The 8426-nt window shown below is 43.2% G+C and overlaps 1 long non-coding RNA gene across 1 annotated transcript; it reads left to right on the forward strand.

Annotated features, from left to right (window-relative positions):
• Positions 1-1814: 1814 nt before the first annotated feature.
• On the forward strand, positions 1815-7241 carry LOC132344880 (uncharacterized). The gene is made up of 3 exons (XR_009493923.1): positions 1815-4185; positions 4340-4433; positions 6229-7241. It is a non-coding gene; the product is annotated as an uncharacterized lncRNA (long non-coding RNA).
• The last annotated feature ends 1185 nt before the right edge of the window (positions 7242-8426 follow it).

Raw genomic sequence — 8426 nt, forward strand, 5'->3', positions numbered from 1 at the left:
ATAGCTGGTACTGCTAAGCGCCAAGTGATAACCATGGAAACAAAAGTGAAAATAATTGAGAGAGTACAGCAAAAAGAGGAAGAAGTAACTAAAGAACTGAAGAGGTTCACGATGCAGGAAACGGCAAGGGGCTTTTCTTTATTTCAGGAGGCACTGTTAGTCTTTGAGGCCAGACCTGAATGTAGAACAGTACATGAAAATTGCAGCAGCTGCTCAGAGCGCTACTGTCACCAATGACGAGAGAAAAAGAGCTGCTACCCAGATATCACTGGATCTTTTTTTTTTTCCCTAGAGGGTAGCTAGAATTGAATCCAGCAAGGAAACAGAACCTGTGCCATCAATGTAAAGGCATAAGTAAAATTGCAGTTTGCCCTCCGTCTCCTATTGCTGACGATCGTTCAACTCTGCCATCTTCCACATCCTCTCTATCCTCCAGGCAGTAACTCTTCTTGCTGCTCACTCAATGCCAGTCCCCGTATGCCAGCTATGGTACTGTACTGCACCTTTCAAGGCACTGTACTGTAAAATTTAAAATGATTTCTGTATTTCTTGTGTTGTTTGTTTATGTATTATTTGTGTGAAAAGTATTATAAACCTATTACAGTGTACTACTCCCTGGTGGCTCAGTGGTCAAGAATCCATCTGCCAATGCAGGAGGTGTGTGTTCGATCCCTGGGTGGGAAAGATCCCCTGGAAAAGGAAATGGCAACCCACTCCAGTATTCTTGCGTGAGAAATCCCATGGATAGAGGGATTTGGCAGGCTACAGTCCGTGGGGCTGCAAAAAGAGTCAGTCACGACTTAGCTTCTAAACAACAACTACCTATTTACAGCACAGTACTGTATAGCCAGTTGTGTTAGTTGAGTGATAGAAAGTGAAGTTACTCAGTTGTGTCCAACTCTTTGCTACCCCATAGACTGTAGCCTACCAGGCTCCTCCATCCGTGGAATTTTCCAGGCAAGAATACTGGAGTGGGTTGCCACTTCCTTCTCCAGGGGATCTTCCTAACCCAGGGGTTGAACCTGTGTCTCCCAAATTGCAGGCAGATGCTTTACCATCTGAGCCACCAGGAAAGCCATGGTGAGTTGAGTACCTAGGCTAACTTTGTCAGACTGATGAACACACTCTCAGAATGGAACTCACTCGTATGTAGGGGGCTTACTGTACATGGCAGTTCAACTCCCTCGTTCAGTCCTGCCTCCCGCACTCCTCCCAGCTCTTTGGCCTGAGAGTGCTCCTTAATTAACCTCCTGCCTGCAAATCTCAGCGTCTTGTCATCTGTTTCTCAGCGTACCTGGGCTATGAGAGTTGGAATAGAAAGTAGTCTTAGGAAGCAGGCTCTAAAGTGGGATTTTGAACGGACTCATTCATTGGCAGGTTGGCTATGAAGCTCCAGCAATGGTGGTAGATTAAGTACTCATAGCCTTTGGCAATATATAGCCCCCATCACTAGTCGCAGATGAACTACTCATAGCCTCTGGCAATACGTAGCACTCAATTGTTAAAATCAGGGTCAAGTTGTAATAAATCCCACCTGGGGAAGTGCTGGGCCTGCTAAGAGAAGAAAGGAGCTTCAGGACTTGGCCAGTCTGTGCTGATAAAAACTGAGAAAGTGTGGATGGGGCTGAATTCTGAACCTCCTAGATCAGGGGGGTGAGAAGCAGGGGGCTGGGCAGAACAGAATGTTGGATAAAAGAAAGTATATTACTTATCTATTGTTGCATGATAATACTCCCATGGGCTTAGTGGATTAAAACAATATACATTTCTTTTTCTTACAGTTTCTGTAGCTCAGGAGTTCTAGCACAGCTTAACCGGGTCCTCTGCAAGGCTGCAGTCAAGGTGTCAGCCAGGAGTGGGATTTTATCCGAAAACTTGACTGGGAAAGGATCCACATGGTTGTCAGCAGGATTCAGGTCCTTTCTGACTGACTGAGGGCTCCAGTTGCTCCTGGATGTCTGCCTCAGTTCTTTGCTGTGGCTCCTTCCTGGGGACAGCTCATGACATGGCAGCTTGCTTCTTCAAAGTCACCAAGGGAGAGAGACTCCTAGCAAGACAGATGTCACAATACTGTGTAAAGTAATCACACGTATCTCAGCATGCAGATCACACCCAGGGGAGGGATTACACAAGTGTGTGAGCACCAGAAATCAGGATCGTGGAGGTCACTGCAAGTCTTTTGCCACAGAGAGTTTATTGATAGCCTTCTCCCATGATACAGGATGGAGCACCCTGGCAAGGACCCTGGGAAGCAGTGCTAACACGCTGCTCAGAGAAAGCAACGTTCCACCTTAGGCGGAGGTTAAATGTCACACTGCTGTGGCAGATGGTGGAAGAAGACTGCAAAGCATGCAGGAGGGGCTGCTTCATATGAAATGGGAAAAGCCAACGGCTCTGTTCTTCAAGGGGGCGTGGAGGACTCTGTGTTTACCAAGGTGATAATGCATGAAGGAGAAAGATGCTGGGTGTGTGCTACAGAAGCTGTGGCCTGACAAGGGAGAGAGGGGCAGAAGTGGTGAGAAGTAGCTGGATTCTGGACAAGATTTGTTGACAGGCTGAACGTGGGGTGTGAAAAAAGGAGAGGAGTAAGGGCTGACTCTAAGGTTTTGGGGCCGAGCAACAGAAGAATAAGGGTACATTTACTGAGCTGAAGAAAACTGTAAGAAAAACAGCTTTGTGGGTGTTAAAAAACCAAATTTAGCTGGGTAAATTTTAAGGATCATGTTGGCTTATTCAATGATTCATGAGTCAAAAAGCATCCGATCCAGCTGATATTAATAGAATAACTCTGAGAAGCTGTATAAAAGGAGAGACTTTTACAAGCAGAAGGGAGCAGGAACAAGTTTTTCTAGGCAAGACAGCAAATTAGTTATCACAGGGTTAGTTTCCTTTAGGGGATGGCAGGGGTCTAGCAGGCAGATTACCTAACTAGTGTTGATCAGGGGATTCTTGATTGACTGGTTTTAAAATTCCACTTCTGGGAGAGCTGAAATTGCAATTAAGTCTCAGTTTGGTGATGTGTGGCTTAGCATAAGTAACCCCAGTTTGGGTCTGTTGTCTTGTTTTTAACATGGAGAAATCAATGGAGACGTCTGTTAGACATTCATATAGAGACGTGAATAGGCAGTTGGATATATGAGTATGGAGTTCAGGAGAGGTCAAAGCAATAGATAGAAACTTGGGAGTTATCAGTTTATGGATGTACAGACCATCCATTCGGGATTGGATGACATCACCTGGAGAGGAAGTGTAGATAAAGAAGGGGTTAGAGAAACTGAGCCCCAGAGCATTCCAACATTTGGAGACTGAGGACTGAGGAGATGAGAAAGCCAGGGTCTATCATAGGACTAATGTGGGGAAGGAGAGAGCTGCAAGAAAGGAGAGGGAGGAACTAGGCTGCAAGAAGGAATGCTGGTTGGGAGTATCATCTAGTGTCAAGAGCTTCAGAGTGGAGGGCTTTAAACACAGCTGAGTGCTGAAGCTCTGTGGAACAGGCTGTGGCAGGACCAACTACCCAGGAGAAGCAGAGTGCTCAGGGTGCCGCCAGGGTTCAGAAGTAGCAAGTCATGAAGGGACAGACCAAAGAGGCTGGGCATGTAGGGATTCTATGATGATGGATAGAGAGATTCCTCCTCTCTCCCCTTGCTCCCTCCCCAGGCCACCAGAGAGCTTTCAGTTAATTTCCAGATTATTGCTTTCCTATCCCTGCCCCCATCTTCCCAAGAGAATGACTCAGACTTTGGTAGAGACTGTTGTACTCAGAAGTTCTGAAGACCAGGGGACTGAAGGAAGGAAAAGATTTTGAAAGAGATTAGATTCTAACAATAGCTGGGTTGGGGGAGAACATGAGAATGTGGTAGGGGTGGGCTTGGGAAAGAAGGAAAGTGAGGAAGGTGGTAAAGAAATGTCTAGATTGATCTAGATTCTTGTGGAGCTGGATAGAGTTGGGGGAGAGAAAAGAGAGTATGAAAAGTCCTGCAGGGTTTATGAATTGGACTCCCTTGAAGGTCAAGACATGAGGAACAAATGAAAGTCCTTTTCAATAATTTCTTCATTACTTTCTTGAATGCAGCAGTGCTTGGGGTGGAGCTTGTGGGTACTGACTAGGGTACGATTTAAAATGGACAAAGATCATTGGACCCCACCACAAGCCAAGGTCTGGTCCCTGAAAGAGGCAAAAATCAGGTAAGGTAATTCCTATAGAACATTATCATGAAAGACTTACCCAAGCTTACTCATTCATTCATCAATCCATACATCAATCAACCAACCAAACAATCCCTATAATGTCAGCTCCAGGGCTCTGGGATTTTTATCTCATTTTCTCTTATGTCTCCAGCACCTGGAGGAGTGCTTATTCATCCTACAAATGTGCGTTGCCTCCTGGCTATGCTATCCTCTGCGTCAAGTACTGCTTTATGCTGGTGTACAAGGTAGGCATCTTCCTGTGCTGCCCTTATGTTCTAACTCTCTACTGGTATCACAAATGAACAAATACATTTGTAATTATAAGATGTGGTTTTGTTAAATGCTATAAAGGAAATGCACATGCTGATGGGCTAAAGAGCAATGAGTGCCTTGAATTAGAGTGGTTAAAATAGGCCTCTCAGCTCAAGCCTGAAGGAGATGTGGCCATCCCTGGTGGTAGGAGAAGGAATGGTTATTTTCTAAAGACAACAGCAAGTGTGAAGTATGTAAGGACTGAAAGGATGGGCAAATCATTTTATTGCACTATCAGTGTTACTTTTCCAACAGCATGTGTTCACTTTGTGTCTATGTCACATTTTGGTAACTCTTGAAACATTCCTTGCTTTTTCATTTTGATAATATTTGTTTTATTATATAATAAATATAACAAATATTATATAATATTTGTTTTATTATATAATAAATATAACAAATATTATATAATATTTGTTTTATTATGTAACAGATCTGTGCTGTTACTATTATAATTGTTTTTAAGTGCAACAAATCATGTCCCTTTAAGATGGAGAACTTAATTGATGAATGTGGTGTGTGTTCTAGGGCTTCCCATGCGGCACTAGTGGTCAAGAACTCATCTGCTAATGCAGGAGACATAAGAGATGTGGGCCCAGGGTTCAATTCCTGGGTTGGGAAGATTCCTTGGAGGACAGCGTGGCAACCCACTCCAGAATTCTTGCCTGGAGAATTCCACGGATAGAGGAACCTGGTGGGCTATAGTCTATAGGGTCGTAAAGAGTCAGACATGACTGAATGTTTGTGTTCTAAGTGTTCCACCATCCGGCCCTTCCCCCCATTTTTCTCCCCTCTTGTGCCTCCCTATTCCTTGAGATACAACAATGTTGAAACTAGGCTAATTAATGCCCCTACAATGGCCTCTAAGTGTTCTAGTGAAAGTAAAAGTTGCACGTCACTCACTTTAAACCAAAAGCTAGAAATGATTAAGCTTAGTGAGGAAGGCACGTCAAAAGCTGAGACAGGCTGAAAGTTAGACCTCTTGTGCCAGTCGGTCAGTCAAGTTGTGAATGTGAAGAAAAGGTTCTTGGAGGAAATTAAAAGTGCTACTCCAGTGAACACTCAAATGATAATTAAGTGAAACAGTGTTTTTGCTGATAATGGGGAAAAGTTTTAGTGGTCTGGTTAGAAGATTAACCAGTCACAACATTTCCTTAAGTCAAAACCTAATCTAGAGCCAGGGCCTCACTCTCTTCAATCCCATGAAGACAGAGAGGCGAGGAATCTGCCGAAGAAAAGTGTGAAGCTAACAGAAGTTGGTTCATGTGATTTAAGAAGCCATTTCTGTAACATGAAATTGCAAAGCGAAGCAGCAAGTGTTGATATAGAGCTGCTGCAGGTTATCTTTAGCTAAGATAGTTAATGAACATGGCTATGTTTAACAACAGATTTTCCTTTTTTTTTGGCTAAACTGTGTGGCTTGTGGGATCTTAGTTCCTTGACCAGGGATTGAACCCTGGGCCCTTGGGAGTGAGAGGACAGAGTCCTAACCACTGGACTGCCAGAGAATTCCTAGATTTTCAATGTAAATGAAACAGCCTTTATTAGAAGAAGATGCCATCCAGGTCATTGATAACTAGAGAGAAGAAGTCAATGCCTGGCTTCAAAGTTCAGCCCAACTCTTTTGCTAGGGGTAAAGTAGCTGGTGAATTGAAGTTGAAGCTAAGGCTCATTTACCATAGGGCCTTTGAATTAAGCTAATCTATTCTGCCTGTGCTCTCTCTAAAGGAAATAAAAAAGCCTGAAAGAAAGCACATCTGTTTACAACATGATTTACTGAATATTCAAATCCCACTGTTGATTTGAAAGAAAAGATTCCTTTCAAAATATTACTGCTCTTTGACAACACACCTGGTCACCCAAGAGCTCTGATGGAGATGTACAATGAGATTAAGGTTGTTTTCCTGCCTGCCAACACAATGTCCATTCTGCAGCCCATGAATCATGGAATAATTTTGACGTTCTAGTCTTATTTAAGAAATATGTTTCATAAAGCTATAGCTGCCATAGAGAGTGATTCCTGTGATGGGGCTGGGCCAAGGAAATTGAAAGCCTTCTGGAAAGGATTCACCATTCTAGATGCTATTAAGAATTAGTGATTCACAGAAAGAGGTCAAAATATCAACATTCATAAGGATTTGAAAGAAGTTGATTTCAACCCTCATGGATGACTTGGAGGGCTTCGGCTTCAGTGGAGGAAGTGACTGCAGGTGTGGTGGAAAGAGCAAGAGAATTAGAATTAAAACTGGAGCCTGAAGATGGAAATGAATTGCTGCAATCTCATGGTAAAACTTTAACAGATGAGGAGTATTTCTTATGGAGGAGCAAAGAAAGTGGTTTTTTGAAATGGAATCTACTCCTGGTGAAGATGCTATAAAGACTGTTGAAATGAGAACCAAAGATTTAGAATATTACATACTCTGAGTTGAGAAAGCAGTGGCGGGGTTTGAGAGGACTGACTCCAACTTTGAAAAAGAGTTTTACTGTGGGGAAAATCCCATCAATAGGATTGCGTGCTACAGAGAAACCATTCGTGAAAGGAAGAGTCAATCTGTGTGGCAATCATTGTTGTCTTGTTTTAAGAAATTGCCAGAGCCACCCCAACCTTCAGTAACCACCACTCCGATCAGTTAGCAGCCATCAACATCAAGGCAAGACCTCCACCAGCAAAAATATTATGACTCACTGAAGGCTCAGATGATGGTTAGCGGTTTGAGCAATAAAGTTTTTTTTAATTAAAATGTATACATCACTTTTTTAGACATAATGCTGTCGTACACTGAATGTAAACATAACTTTATACGCACTGGGAAACTGAAAAATTCCTATGACTCACTTTATTGTGATATTCACTTCATTGCAGTGGTCTGGAATTGAACCCACACTATCTCCTGTGGGTATGCCTGTATATTTATACTTTTTAATGAGAAAGTTGTGACCAGTCACTGGACTGGTGATTCAGTTCTGCATCTTCCAGTTGTCTCTCTGGCTTTCCAATAGTTAACATTTATGAATGACAGTATTGCTTTCAATCCTTTCCAATCTGAAGGACACAACATGGTCCTTCACTGTTTTAATTGCATTTCTTTGACAATATTGGGGCCGGTGGTAAACATCTTTTCAGGTGTTTATTGGGTGTTTGTTTTCCTTTCATGAACTGCCAGTTCATCTCCCTTGCCAATATATTTGGGATTTATCATATTTTTATTGATCCATTAAAAGTATTTTAAATTCATTCCACTTCAAAAGTAAATATTTTTACATTACTTCTGCCAAGAGAGAAAGAGTCACCAAATGTCACATGTCAGTATTAGGATGTGAGCCCACTGGAAAGGTTGAGGATCACTGCTGGAGGCTACATGTCTGCAAATTGACTTTTTGTTCCCTTAGTCCTTAAACTCCAGTGGGAGGGTGGGGAGGTGACCAACAAACCCCAGTTCAGTAAGAAATGTGCAATTCCAATTCAGCAGTCGCCAGCCTAGGTTGGCCCCAGACTCCCTGCTTCCCACCCCTCCTCCTCTCCAGCCTCCCAACTGCCCCCCACTTCACACTGGGTGGTCTCCCCCCGCCAAGATTGAAGGGATTATCCGGGATCAATATTTGAAATAGTTGTATTTTTTTTCTAACTGGAGTTAAGTTTATAAGCTTTTTTTATTTAACCACCAAACACCAGAAATAAAAACCTGGAAGGGAGCCAGTTTGACTCGGAGCCAGTATACTTCCTCGTAGCCAAGGAACTCACCCTTCTCCTTGTTTTTCCCCAGAAGTTACTGACATTTCCTTTCAAAAGCTGATTCTTCTACTTCTCAAATTCTTCATCGTTCAGACCCCAACCGATTCCCAGAGATCCAGCTTTCCCAGTCCAGCCACAGCCCAACCCCGATACCTGAGCTGTACCTGGAGCCGAAGCCAAGTGACCCGGGCTC

The sequence above is a fragment of the Bos taurus genome, chromosome 3 (genome assembly GCF_002263795.3).
Source record: "Bos taurus isolate L1 Dominette 01449 registration number 42190680 breed Hereford chromosome 3, ARS-UCD2.0, whole genome shotgun sequence".
Taxonomy (NCBI): Eukaryota; Metazoa; Chordata; class Mammalia; order Artiodactyla; family Bovidae; genus Bos; species Bos taurus.